This window comes from Neofelis nebulosa, chromosome 8, assembly GCF_028018385.1.
Source record: "Neofelis nebulosa isolate mNeoNeb1 chromosome 8, mNeoNeb1.pri, whole genome shotgun sequence".
NCBI lineage: Eukaryota > Metazoa > Chordata > Mammalia > Carnivora > Felidae > Neofelis > Neofelis nebulosa.
Genome location: NC_080789.1, coordinates 67962282 through 67978165, shown reverse-complemented (window position 1 = coordinate 67978165; position 15884 = coordinate 67962282).

Here is a 15884-nt window from a genome sequence, read left to right as displayed (position 1 = left end):
CCCAGTCTTAGAAATCAAGCCTTGCATCAGCCGTAGGTTGACATTTTGTCCCACAGCCCGAGGTAAAGTGGCAAGCCAAGGCGCAGTGTGGGGGAAGCTCCACCTCAGAGCATTCCCAGAAGGCATCTCAGAGTCATAACAACATCAGGAATTGATGCATTCCGTGACCTCTAGATGACAATGCACAGTTTTGTTTTACGGCTACATGTTAAGTAGGAAAATCAAATAGAGCTAATGTGATTTGGTTTATGCAATTTTTATGTAAAAAACAGGCAGATGGAGATACCAGACAGTTACAGAACAACCAAAGACTGTTTGATATGTCTTCTAAGACAGAGATTCATTCTACAAAATCTAAACGGCTCTTCTTTGCATGAGGATGTCACCTATGCATCCATGTGGCCGCCATTGACTCTGGGAGGGGATAGAATGCAGCAGCGGTTACCCTTCAGAGGACAGGAGCTCAGATCCTCAAGGGGAAGGCAGGTAGATAGATTCAGAAGTATCCTATGACAGAGAAACACCTAGACCAGGAATAAAAAGCAGCCTGAATCGACTCCTGGGTCTGCCACCAACAATCACGTAACCTAAATCTCTGAGCCTCTGTATCAATTAGCTATTGCCACATAGCAAACCACCCCAGAACGTAATGGCTAAAACCAACAACCCCTTATGATTTCTCACAGGTCTATGACTAGGTGGTTCTGCTGATCTGGGAGAGGCTCAAGGGAGCTCAACTGGGGTCCATGGACAGATGGAGGGGGCTGGCAGTTCTAGGATGGCTTCAGCTGTGACAAACTGGTTCTGCTTCATGAAGTTTATCTCAATTTCCATCAGGCTAGCCCAGGACTGTTCTTACAGTGGTAGAGGGATGAGGGAGAAACAGGGGAAGAGAGGAGAGAAGAAGGGGAGAGGAGAGGAGAGAAGGGAAGGGAAAAGAGAAAGAGAGAGGAAGAGAGGGAAAGAGAGTGCATAAGAGAGAGACGGAGAGAGAAAAAGAGACAAAGAGACAGAGAGAGAACATGGTCTCTTGAGACGTAGGCTTGGAACTGGCTCTCCCCACCCTGTGGTTCTCTGGGTATCTTGGGGGAAAAGTGAAAGTTCCCTAAGCAAAGAGTTGACACATTTTGTTGTTGTTGTTCACTTTCACCAAATGGCCACACGTTGGAGTTCAGATGTGTCTCAGGGGATGTATGGTACGTAGGATCTGATTTCAACTAAACTACCTTTCACAAAATGGAGAGAATTAAAGATAAATCCCCCCAAAAATAAGAAGAAGCAAAAAAAGAGAGAAAGAAAGAAAGAAAAGAAAAGAAAATGGCATAGAATGTATTGCTGTGAATCTTAGAACATGCCAGCTTTTTTATCAGCCACATTATGAGGTAAAGCAAGGTTCTGATCTATCTGACCAAAAGTCAACCCCCAAATTTAAACTCAATAGAAAGCCTACTTAAAATATAGATTTACCTCCCATCTCACTTGTTATGAACCTTGCCTTGAGTTTGTGTTGTGCCTGTTATTATTAGCTAATGGGAGCATGAAGTCATCAGGATCGGCAAGGCATTTTTAAAAGGAAGCAGCTAGAGCATTCATCATCATAGTTGAGTGATACTGTTCTAGTAATGAATAAAATAAGAAAAAAGTCACTTATTGTTATCTTTATTGTTACCTTTTCAATTGCTCTTTTATGCATACCTTGTAATATAGGTAACATATGGATATAGTGGCATGGGTATATAATTTATAAATAAATCCATACGGATTGGAGAGCATGCTGATACACTTTTTGGTTAATGAGGAAGGTCATTAAAACAGTCGGGATATTGCTGCTTTAATTTAAAAATTAACTGGTTGAATGGAATTATTAAAGTTAGAATCACTACATTTGGAGCACATTCACATAATAATTATTGTCATTGTAAAATAGTTGATGGAAGACTAGTCTGGCCTGGCATCGACCCAGTGTGGGTGATGGCCACTGCTTTCCTTGTGTCCACGTTGGCCACTCAGCTACTCCCGGCCAGGGGGGCTGCTATAAACATTGGGGTGCATGTGCCCCTTCAAATCAGTATTTTTGTATCTTTGGGGTAAATACCTAGTCGTGCAATCCTTATCAAAATACCAGCAGCATTTTTCACAGAGCTAAAACAAACAACCCTAAAATTTGTATGGAACCACAAAAGACCCCAAATAGCCAAAAGAATCTTGAAAAGCAAAGCAAAGCTGAGGCATCACAATTCCAGACCTCAAGGTATATTACAAAGCTGTAGTCATTAAGACAGGATGGCACTGGCACAAAAACAGACACATAAATCAATGGAACAGAATAGAAAACCCAAAAGTGGACCTACAGCTCTATGGTCAACTAATCTTCAACAGAGCAGGAAAAAATATCCAATGGAAAAAAGATAGTCTCTTAATCAAATGGTTCTGGGAAAACTAAACAGCAATATGAAGAAGAATGAAACTGGACCACTTTCTTACATGGTATACAAAAATTCAAAATCCATGTGAGACCTAAATGTGAGAAAGGAAACCACCAAAAGCCTGGAGGAGAACACAGACAGCACCGTCTTTGACCTTGGCAACATCAACTTCTTACTAGACATGTCACTGAAGGCAAGGGAAACAAAAGCAAAAATGAACTATTGGGACTTCATCAAGATAAAAAGTTCTGCACAGTGAAGGAAACAATCAGCAAAACTAAAAGGCAGACTACAGAATGGGAGAAGATATTTGCAAATGACATATCTGATAAAGGATTAGTATCCAAAACCTATAAGAAACTCATCAAACTCAACACCCAAAAAACAAATAATCTAGGTAAGAAATGGGAAGAAGACATGAATAGACATGTTTCTAAAGAAGACATCCAGACGGCTCACAGACACACGAGAAGATGCTTAACAAAACCACAATGAGATACCACCTCACACCTGTCAGAATGACTACAATTAACAACACGAGAAACAACCAATGTTGGCAAGGGTGTGGAGAAAAGGAAACCCTCTTGCACTGTTGGTGGGAATACAAACTGGTGCAGCCACTGTGGAAAACAGTATGGAGGTTCGTCAAAAAGTTAACAATAGAACTACTCTATGACCCAGCAATTGCACTACTAGGTATTTACCCAAAGGATGTAAGAAAGAAGAACTCTTAAAAACAATGAGTAGAATAGTGGTTACCAGGAACTGGAGGTAAGGGAATAGGAGAGATGCTGTTTAATGGCACAAACGTGCAACTAATAGATAAATAAGCCCTGGAGATTTAATGCACAGTGTGGTAATTATAGACAACAGTACCGCATTATGAACATCAAACTTGCTAAGAGACCGGATCTTAATTTTTCCCACCACAAAAAAAGAAATGATAATTATGTGATATGATAGAAGTGCGAACAGTCACTACAATGGTAAACATGACTTAAATGAGTATCAATAACTTTGAATCCACATGGAACACATTCACCCTGAGCCAAAGCTAGCTATTGTCAAAGCTAGCTATTGTCATATAGTCGCATATTGAGGAAAGGTTAGTAAAATCTTGAAGGATGCACAATGGCCATGAATGGACAAGCCAAGGCGAAGCTCATTTGCTCCTCATACAAAATGTTGGCCTGGAAACCCAGAGCTACGGGATAGAGAGAAGATAGCTGTAACAATGAGGTGAAATGCTTCCAGTCCATTAAATGGTTGTTTAAAAAATGGGGTCCCATGTTCTTTGACTCTAACCAGATAGGACTGTGTCTATTGCTATCAATGTTTGTGCCCCTAAAACTCATATGTTGAATCCTTACCCCCAAAGGGGGTAAGCGTTAGGAGATGGGGTCTTCGGGGTGGTTAAGTCATTAACCAACCAGAAGCCCCTCTTTCTTCCCTTTTTTAAAAATTAGCAAAGCAGCCAATATCTACCAAAGAACACAATGTCTTTTTAAGCGTCAGAGTCTGGAGCACCTCGGGGTGGAAGCCATGTGTGATGTGCGTTGAAGCCTCGGTCTAATACAGAATCTGCCATAGAGTACACACTCCATAAATGGCTGTTGAATTATGAATGACATAAGGGCTAATATGTAGAATTTTTTAAGTTTGTTAATTTCAGACACTAACTTCCTTTACTCTTGTATTTAAAACAGGAAAGTAAACAAAGAATTAGCAGCAGCATTTTTCAGATGTGCAGTTCCTGATGACTGACTCTGACATTTTTCAGTCTGAGCTTCTAATAACCAGCCCTGCCTGGCTTCTACAGAATAATGGCTGTTCTATTCTTAATAATGAGCCTACAGCTCTGCAAAACTCTGAATCACTACAGGAACACAAATTATCTCCAGTAGAATCTTAGAGCCGCACGTTGCATTATACCCAGCATATACTGGCAGTGAGTTTAACGCCTCACTGGAAATATCGAACCAAAGACTGAATGATGATTATAGGTGGGTAGAAGGGACTCTTAAAATTATAAGGGGAAGGGAAAGGCAGGTTGTATGGTGTTGTGATCTGCAAACAGCATATGCCATGGTCATGATGTATAATTTTTAAAAGTTGGCAATAGGGGCGCCTGGGTGGCTCAGTCGGTTGAGCGCCGACTTCGGCTTGGGTCACGATCTCGCAGTCCGTGAGTTCGAGCCCCGCATTGGGCCCCTGTGCTGACGGCTCAGAGCCCGGAGCCTGTTTCGGATTCTGTGTCTCCCTCTCTCTGACCCTCCCCCATTCATGCTCTGTCTCTCTCTGTCTCAAAAATAAATAAACGTTAAAAAAAAAAAAATTTTTTTTTAAATAAAAATAAATAAATAAATAAAAATTGGCAATAGAATACAGCAAGGTTTATATCAATAGGACACTGGTTAAATATATTCTGTTCTACCTACTGGAAAACCACACAAGGAAGAAGATAGGGTTATATATACTGACATGGAAAGAAGCCCATGATCTACCTTCTTGAAATATATTATGAAATCGATCATGATAACTTTTTAAAAAATTTGTTATGAAAAAGCAAATAACAGGGGTGCCTGGGTGGCTCAGTCAGTTAAGCGTCCGACTCTTGATTTTGGCTCGGGGTTTGTGAGATCGAGCCCCTGTGCTGACAGTGCAGAGCTTACTTGGGATCCTCTGTCTCTCCCTACCTCTCTCTCTCTGCCCCTCCTCCGCTTGCATGCTCTCTCAAAATAAATAAATAAACATTAAAAAAAGAAAAAAACAACAACAGAAGATTAGGTATATATAAACAATTTAATTTTCATTTAAAAAGTAAATTTTGTGTGTTTTGGGGAACAGAGAAGAGTTTTAAATGTGCGTAGAAAAATCTGGATGGCTATAGACCAAGCTATTGGTGATGAGTTCTGGGAAGTGAGACCAGAAGGGACCAGGAAGAGGTGGGCTTTCATTCTTAGATACTTAATACGTAATCAGATTGTTTGAAATTTTTACAACTATGTACCATTATAAAAATATATATAACCAGTCACCCACGTGTGGGTAACCCACCACTCATGCGTGGCAACTTTCCATTAATCAGTATGTGAAGATCCTGTTTCTTACACAGGTGAGCTCACCACATTTGGAACAGAAACAATAGCCCTGTCAGAGTCAGGAGACCATATCTATTCTGCCTCTGCCGCAACCAGCTGTGTGTCCTTAGACAAGTCACTTCACCTTTTCGACCTCTATCAAGAGGATGGAAACATATTTCTTCACTTCTCCCTAAGCTCAAAATTCTTAAAGAGGAAAGAAACTTGACATAAGGGCCCACTTAAAAACTCGATTCAGCGGCAACTGCCTAAATATAGTTTCTTCGCGAATCAAATAGTTCAAAACTTTGAAGAAAAAGGATGTGGTGGCAAATTAAAAAAAAAAAAAATCTGTTGGACTTTTACCCCAAGTGCTGATTCTCCAATAAATAACTATACTCATTTGCCCACAAGACAACTCTTCCCCATTCTCTGATGCTGTGCATGGTCGCCCCAAAGTTACCAAGAGCTGCAAATTGCTTTTTCCCACAGCCTCCTGCTCCATGCATATTTATAACTTCTATCTTCTTTTGGAGAAAAAAATATATGGAGTTATAAAAAAGTTTGCTATGGGGATATCTAACCAAGCCATTAAGCCAAACAAACTTTACGCCGAAGAGTTACAAAGAAAGACAAAATGATTTATTTTGAGCCTAACTAAACATTCGCATATTAAAGTGGATAATATATCAATACTATGAGATTTCATGTAAACCCAAGAAACCAGGAAATTGGTTATATTTCAGCAATGTTTTAATAATAAATACATTTTGGTACAAGCCAGTCTAACAGATTGTGTTTATCAGTCAGACAGAGCGTAACTAATAAATAGGCCTAAATAAATGTCTTTTTAAATGATTTGACAACTGCATGAAGAAATATGGCCTGGAGCGTAAATACATTAAATTGTCAGCAGTAACGTTAACACAGCATTGCCATGAGTATCCATAAAGACGGTGGGTACAGTTCATCACAGAACGTTTGTGGATATTGGGACAGCTGGGCTGGGCTTGCACACAGCCGTGCCCAGCCAAGACCACCTTGCTTGAGGGAAGCCCAGTTTTGATGGCCCCACTAGAAAAGTCTAGTCAAGAGTTGTGTTCCACAATCCCTGGCAGTTCTGAGCTTCGAAGTAAGAGAAGATGGGTTTAACTTTTTTTTTTTTAATGTTCATTTATTTTTGAGAGAGAGAGAGAGAAATAGAGCATGAACAGGGGAGGAGCAGAGAGAGGAAGACAGAATCCGAAGGAGGCTCCAGTCTCCTAGCTGTCAGCACAGAGCCCGACGTGGGGCTTGAACTCACACACCACGAGATCATGGCCCAAGCCAAAGTCAGACGCTTAACCAACTGAGCCAACCAGGCGCCCCGAGAAGACTGGCTTAAATCCACCTCCACCTCTTAGCCACATAACCTTCCTGAGAGCAGGGATAATTCATACATAAAAACAAAGGAAGGTGGTCACCCACCATGAAAGAATACAGGTAAAATGGCTGATCACTGGTGCCCTGGTGGCTCAATAACTACTACTTTCCTTCCACCCAAGCAAAGATTCTCTTTCTGGACCACTAGACCCCAGAGTGAACTCAGGACCTACTTTATACTCTTGGTCTGATGATTTTGCTGAGCCCAAATTGACCACTATGTGTCAAGTAAGCTGCGTAAGCCTCCAATCTATTTTCTCATCTGTAAGATTGGAGCAACGTCTCTTGGCCAGCCTGCTGCGTAGGGATGCCATGAAACCATGAGACCGTTCTATTTCTATAAGCAATGAAGTGTTCATGCAAGTGTAAGCGGTAACATCATCATCACCATCCCTTTAGATGAAATTGCAGGTACCGCTTAAAACTCTCAGGTGAGAAAGAACGTTATAGAATGTGTGACCTCTCCCCTGGATTTTGCCATTGGAACAGAACACCTCCGGATAGCCCCTCAACAGCGGGACTTCTGGATATAATGGCCAGTGACAGAACTTTAGGCCAGCAGGCAAAGAAGATATTCAGGAGAGATGAGGGTCCCCAGAGCACACATCCCACATTCAAAGGAGCACCGGGAAGAGATATAAAATGTAGGCAATAAACAACTTGAGAATATAGCCCAATGGCAAGGGCCTGGCACAGCAGGCCCTTTAAGACTTTCATCCTCCTGTGAGAAGCCGCACTTCCCAGGGCCTCCGGGGGGCGGGCCTCAGGGACCAGGAAGCTCACTCTTTGACACCTCAGAGCCTATTGCTGGCATTTTGTTCCAATCTGGCTGTTTTTATTTAATGTCCGGCCCAAGACTGACAACATGATACACTTTTGTGTTTTTTTCCAGAAAGCAAACAAATATAAGGCTTTGCACAAGGGGGGAAAAAAAGGAGCCTAATGTGGCTATTATTCCTCATTAAAACTTAAAGTGTCAAGCTCTAAACCCCAAGGAAGTTGCTGAGAGGCACTAGCTGGGAGACATTTATTGACTAGAGAGAGACAGTGATAGATAGAAAGAGAAAGTAATAGGATTGTGTCTTCCCCATCTCTCTCCGATGTGTTCCAGGTCTTGCTGTGGGAAGCCTGGCCCCGAGCAGGAGTTCATGTCGCATACCGCAAGCCGCATTCATCACCCTGTAGCCCCAGCTGCCGCTTCCACGACCAGGGTTCAGGCTTCATATCAAGAGGGGTGACATGGGGGTCCTCTCCCCACACAGGCAGCTGGGCCCCGGACTCAAGGCTTTGTGAAATGTTCCTGACTCACCACTCATAAAAACAAAAACCCATTCTCTCATCTAATCCTCACTGCAGCCCAGTGGGGAGGTACTCTTCTTATCTTCATTTTATACGTGAGGAAATTAAGGTTTCGAGAGAGTAAGTAATTCGAAAGAGATTAAAACTCTCTTAAATGAGGACTCAGGGTGCAATTGAGATGCCTCCTCTCCGAGAGGGTAGCAGTCGATATGGCAAATGCCACCTTTTAAAAATACATAGCTTCCTACGTTTTCTAGTGGCTCATGAGTAACACGGGGAGGGTAGAAACATGGAGAAAAATACAGGAGGCAGCAGGTGTGAGGGGGCACAGTGGGCCACAGTAAGCACTAAGTCATGGTAGGTGTCCCCATTAAAACTCACAGCATCCCAAACTGGTGCAGCCACTCTGGAAAACAGTATGAAGGGTCCTCAAACAAATTAAAAATAGAACTACCCTACAACCCAGCAATTGCACTACTAGGTATTTATCCAAGGGATACAAGTGTGCTGTTTCGGAGGGATGCATGCACCCCCATGTTTGTAGCACATTATCAACTATAGCCAAAGGATGGAAAGAGCCCAACTGTCCATCGATGGATGAATGGATAAAGAAGATGTGGTATATATATATATATATATATATATATATATACACACACAATGAAGTATTACTCAGCGATCAAAAAGAATGAAATCTTGCCATTTGCAACTACGTGGATGGAACCGGAGGGTATTATGCTAGGTGAAATTGGTCAGTCAGAGAAAGCCAAATATCCTATGAATTCACTCATCTAAAAGACTTTAAGACACAGAACAGATGAACACAAGGGAAGGGAAGCAAAAAATAATATAAAAACAGGGAGGGGGACAAAACAGAAGAGACTCTTAAATACGGAGAACAAACAGTATTACCAGAGGGGTTGTGGGAGGGGGATGGGCTAAATGGGTCAATCATTGTTGCACTATATGCCAACTCGGATGTAAATTTTAAAAAATAATAAAATAAAATAAAATAATTAAAAACATAAAAAAAAAAACCCCTCAGCATCCCTGTGAGAAATCTGCCCCCACTTACCCATGACGAGACTGAGGCTTCACCATGGATAGATGGGCCCACAGCCATGCGGGTAGGAAATGGAGTTGCTGGAAGGGGAACCCAGCTCCCACCCAGTCTGCAACCCTTCCCTTCCACCTCAGCTGCCCCCCAAATTCTTCCTGGACTCCTGGGGGTACCCCGAGCTGCACCACGTGCTTATTTTATCCAGTGCACACAACAGCCTGGTGATGATGGTACATGATTGTGCATTTAAAATTACCTAGTATGGGGCACCTGGGTGGCTCAGTGGGTTAAGCATCTGATTCTTGATTTTGCTTCAGGTGAGTTCGAACTCCTCGCGCCCCACCCCACACCCCACACTGTCAGCACAGAGCCTGCTTGGGATTCTCTCCCTTGCTCTTTGCCCCTCCCTCAGCAAAATAAATAAATAAGCTTTTAAAAAAATGAAAAAATAAAATCCCCTAGTATGAGAGCTTTGAAACTTCCAAATGAAAGACATGTATCTTTCCTTTTCAATCCTCGTGTTGTTACCAAGATTTGGGCATTCCAAGAACAGTCGGGCAGGGAACACATCACCCATCTTTATGATATTTCAGGTCTGAAACTGAAAGACTTAAATTAGGAAAGGAAAAAAAACTCAAATAAAATGTGGAGAAGATTAAAGTTCTCTGATTTTTTTTTTTTTTTTTAAAGAGAAAACCTTATTTCTCATTTGATTCAGCCAGCCCAGGTAACGAGCAATGCCTCAGGTCACCTTCTAACATCACTACAACATAATAACACTGCAGACAGTCTCTTGAGACCATAACTTCATTCATTTGAAGCTGGCGCTGAGGTTATTTGAAATAACATTTTAATTTCTTCATCCCACCGTGATAGAATTATGCTTTGCATCTGAAGATCCCTCATGACATTATGTTCTCAGAATTAGCTGTGACTCAGGAGTGAGTCTGCCCCAGAGCTGCTCCATTTACTTGATAAGATAAAGTGAAAATCACCTGTCTAATAATGCATGTCTGAATTTTACTGTTTGCTAAAACTTTGAGATTAACATCTTTTGAACCAAAGGAAAAAATGCAAAACCTCACTTTGGAGGAGTAGAGGATATTCAGAAGAATTCTAAGGGCAAGGTTCTGAACTTGGCCTTTAATCCTTATAATCTAACTTGCCTTTAATCCTTATAATCGCCTTCTAAAACCCACCCTTCTGAGAAGGAAGAGGGTTGTGACTTGGGGGTTGGGGGCGTGAAAGAGTCTGGGTGACTGGCAGGGTCCTGCATCGGGCAGGGGTGGTACTCTCCAACAAGTCATTAAGCTGCCCGTCTGTTTTCTGTGTTTGTGTTGTATTTAACAACTTTTAAAAGTTTGTTTGTTTTAAAGAGTTCCACTATGGAGAAGGCAAGACACTAAGCTCCATTGGGTTTAAGATCCCTTGTTTCTGATTTGCTCATTGCGGAATCTTTAGGACCTATAAAAGTACGTGGCCTTCAGTAGGGACCTGATCAGTATTTGTTGAAGATTACACAAGTGAAAAGGACATTTGTTCATCCATTCCCTCACTGAGATAGCATATTTGATCAAATAAGATGCCAACTAGGGTTTAGCCTCATTCAGTAGGTCTGGATTGGAAACTAGGAATCAGAATTATTTTTAACTTTTTATTATGGATATTTTCAAGCAAATAGAAAAATAGAGTATAATCACTCCCATATAGCTATTATTTAGACTGAGAGTTGTTCACATTGTTATATTTGACTCATCAATTTTTACTAAAGGATTTTAAATAAATGATAACATTTTTCTTGGCAAAGTCAACACCATTATATAGCTTTTAAAAATCATGATAATTCTTTGTTATTATCATCTAATATCTAATCCTTATTCAAATTTTATTAATTGCTCCAAAAATGTATGTTACACCCAGCTTAGAACTACAAAGATCCAATCTATGCTATGTTCGGTTTTTATATCCCTTAAGTCATTCGTAACTGAAAACAATGCTCCCCTTCCCCCTTTCTTCAGCATGACATTAACTTGGTAAAGAGACCAGGCCAGATGTCCCTCAGAATGGCCCACTTTCTGGATCTGTAGTGTCATGTAACTTATTCCTCTCATGCATGCATTCCCTGTAAACTAGACTTTGGATCTGGAGCCTGGATTACATTCAGGTTAAACATTTTAGGCGAGATATCATTATTTATGCTGTTTGATATTGCAACACATCGTGAGGTATATCATATCTAATTGAACCATTATTGGTAAGCCAGAGATAGCTTCATCCCTCCATTGTGAAGTTCCATTTTCTTTTTAAACCATCAGATCATCTGTAGAGTAATACTTCAGCTGCACTAAAGTATCCAATTCTCCATCAATATATCGCCTAATGGCTTGACCACTCACTGATGATTCTTACCCTAATCAATTCCTTCATTAGGGGTTGAAAAAATGTGATTTTTTTTTCTGTTTCTATCATTCATTCTATCTTTATGAGAGAGCTGGCTATCTTTATGAGAGAGAGAGAGAGAGAGAGAGAAGAGAAAGAGATTTATTTCATCACGTGCTCCTCCTGGAAACACAAGGTAAATAATTATTTATCTTGAATTATCACTTTTCAGAGTAAGGAGTAGGTAACAAATGGTGTTTTGTTTGTTTCATTCTGTCTTTGATTTTCTCTTTTCTGAGTATCATTTTATAGACTTACAGATTCATATAGTCAGCATGTTTCATTCCATTGCAGTGACTCTTTTTGAAGCTCAAATTATTCCATTTTTGTCCTGTAAGCCCCCTCTTCAAATTGGCTCCTTTTCTAGCAAGCAAGGTATTCCAGACTCCCTTGCTCACCCAGGCCCAGAATCAACCATTTCTCTAAAGAGTCCTGGTTCCTCTCAGTGGGAATGGATAGTTAGAAACCAAAATCTGGGTGCTAGGGGTACCCACTGCCATTGGATCATCAATGCTTTCAGGCCCTTCTATTGATAAAGGCAGGGGGAAATATACATATGTATATTTTTAAATCATATGTTCATATGGAAATTTCCAATTCAAAGTTAACAATACAGAGCTTTTACTTTAAGCAGATAGGAGATGGAAGATTGGTCACATACAGGTGGATTGGGCAAATAAATGACTCTATTAAGGAAAATGGCAACCAAAGTTTCTCAGTGTCAGAGAAGGGAGTAACAAACAATAGAAAGGGAGAAAAGTAGAATGAATCCTGTGATATTAACTAGAAACTGGAGCTATCAAGCTGACCTCAGTTTTCAAAATATATTCATAGACATAGAAATAAATATAGATGTAAATTTATACATACAAACATATATATGTATATATATGTGTGTGTGTATATATATATATATATATATATTCATTTGTCCACTGATTTGTCCTGAGAGCAAACACTCCAATAATAACAAGTACAGCTAGCACATAAATCTTAGTTTGTAAATCTCCATCATTCTCCAGTAAAATGAACCAGGTATCCCTGGAGAAGTGGCTGATTCCAGGGCTGGGCAGGAAAAATCCAACATCAGAATACCATGTGCCAAAAAGCAAAGAAGTACTCCAAGAATAATGAAACCATCTCAAAAGGACCCAGAAGCCATCTTAAAGAGGCTCCTACTCATCAAATTTGGCACAGTTTGAGCCTCAAAATAATGATAGTAACAAATAATAATCCATGAATAAAATAGGAAACCATGATACAAATTAATTAATCAAAAGTTTGTTGAGGAACAGGATATTTACACACTTTCAAAGTCCCTGCCTACCCACTACACATTAATCACAAAGGGAAAAAGAGTAACTATAGTGGACCCCCTCAATCAAATGATCAAAGTTGACATCATCAGTCATGAGACAGCTCAAATTTATGTAACGAGAACACACATCATTTTTGTGATGAATGCACACCCTTGAACCTAATCATGAGGAAACATCAGACAACCCAAATCAAGGGATATTCTTCGACATAATGAGTATGCAATATTCAAAATCTTCAGAGGGTCTTGAAGTAAAGACTGAGGAACTGGTCCAGACTTTAAGAGACTAACGAACCTGACACTAAACATAGCATGTGATTCTCAGCAGGGATTCTTTGTTCTAAAGGACATTCAGAGACTGAATGGGGTCTAGGGATCCACACGTACATGTTTCTGTTTTAATGTCCTGATTTAATGATTGTACTATATTTCAGGGAAATGCACACTAAATTTTGGAGGGTGAAGGAAGCACTATTTCAGCAATGTACTCTAAATGATTATGAAAAAAACTTATTTGCCCCAGACTTGCAACTTTACTTTAACTTTGAGATTATTTTTGAAATAAAGAAGACTTTTTAAAAGTTTTAGATAGGTTACCATTTTTATTAGTTTCTGATTTAAACTTCCAATGGCTTGTGGAAAGAAAAATTAAGAAAAAAAATACGTAGGGGCGCCTGGGTGGCTCAGTCGATTAAGCATACGACTTTGGCTCAAGTCATGATCTCGCGGTTTGTGGGTTCGAGCCCCGCGTCGGGCTCTGTGCTGACAGCTCAGAGCCTGGAGCCTGCTTCCGATTCTGTGTCTCCCTCTCTCTCTGCCCCTCCCCTGCTCATGCTCTGTCTCTCTCTGTCTCAAAAATAAAACATTTTAAAAAAAGAAAAAAATACATAAATTCTTATATCCTCCCTTCTTGAGCAAAAGTAGCATGGCACACAACGGGTCCTCATTCTGCTTTTTGTTTTTGACACTTAAAGTATTCTGGGTGGCACTTCACATCAGTAACATGGAGATCTTCCTCATTCCTTTCATGGCTGCATAGTGCTCCACTGAGTAGCCATATTATGACCTATCCTCCAGCCCTCTATTGATGCTCATTTGAGTTATCTCCAATACTTTTAAATTATAGGAAAGAAAGAAAGAAAGAAAGAAAGAAAGAAAGAAAGAAAGAAGAAAGAGAAAGAAAGAAGAAAGAGAAAGAAAGAAGAAAGAAAGAAAGAAAGAAAGAAAGAAAGAAAGAAAGAAAGAAAGAAAAGAAAGAAAGGAAGGAAGGAAGGAAGGAAGGAAGGAAGGAAGGAAGAAAATCATGATGAATACCTTTTGCACATGTGTTATTTTGTACTTATGCAGGCATATGTTTAGGATACATTTTTAGGAGTGAAATTTCTGGACCAAAGAATAAATTCTTCCTTAATTTATTATTCTATAATGTATTGTCATCTTCCTCTGCTAAGTACCAGATTGCATTCCCACCACCAACACATGAAAGGATCTGTTTCCCCCATAAGTCTCACAAGCAAAATGGGTCTTATAGATTTTTACCAATCTGACAAATAATTTGCATTTATTTTATGGTGAGGGTGGTTGAAAGTCTTTTCATATGTTTAAACATCACAGAAATTTGGTTAAACTCCACAGGTGAATCTGATGGGTGCCAGGTTTGGAAACCACTTTCTTGTCCTTTTGTGATTTGGGTAGCTAAGAAGAAGCACTGAATTAGTAAATCTGTTCATGTTTATTGACTTTCACTGGAGTTTAGACAGACACGGGAAGATAAGTTTTATCTACTTAAATATCGTAGCCTCTATGAAAACTTCCCCAACTTCACTGAGCTGGTCTTAGCACTGTTTCCCCTGGCATTTTATATATACCTCTATTAGCACTTATCTTACCAAATTAAACCTATATGTTTAAATGACTTCCAGCTGGGTTTTTGAGCCTCGGAAGGTAAAACACTATACCTTATTCATCTTTAGATCCTTAGGATCAAATCTACTTTCTGGCACCTGGTAGACACTCAATAAGTGTGGTTCTGAATAAATAAATAAGCAACCAATAACACTGGTGTTAAATTCATAATCATATCTAGCACATAGTTTCTCAGTAAAAACACACAACAGAAAGGAAATGAGTTTTCTTTCTTGGACACCTTGAACTTTGAAGGACTGTTTATTTCAAGCTTCTGATCTCTGCCTAGCTTTGGTAGGCTTCACTAAGAAAACATGTGAGTCTCCAAAGTTCCTGCTTCCTTTCCTTTGCCAACACGCAGGTGTAGGAGCCCAACTCCTTTCACAGTGACATCTTCTGGTGCCGCCCAGAGGGAATGCTCCACAACCTGAACCCCTGCCTTAGCAGCAATATCTGTCACATTTCCAGAACATTTGGCATGAGTACAGTTGTCATGGGATGCCCTTCTGATGCCTTTTCTCCCTCTCTCCATGCTCCAAGGAGTTGCACTTCTGGCAACTCATTTCATCTGTGAAACTTCACTACACTAAGGTTAGAGCCCAATCATTTGAATCCAGAAGATGACAAGCATAATGTTCTGCCTTGACTACTGTGGTTCCATTTTTCTACCTAAAGGGGGGAAAGTCTTAAACATAAAACAACTGCTACTAATGATATGCCTTAGGAGATGGAACTCTCTTTCTAACAGTCTTATTCCTAGTTAATGCTCATATTTTTTCTGAGAAATATTTTAAATCTCTTTTAGAAGACAGCCATGTTCCTATTGCAAAGCATTACTGTAACATTGCATACTAAAAATGCCAGGACCCACGGCTGCACACAACGTTGTAATCAGAGAATAGGCACATTTAATCACATCATTTGTAAGTTAATTT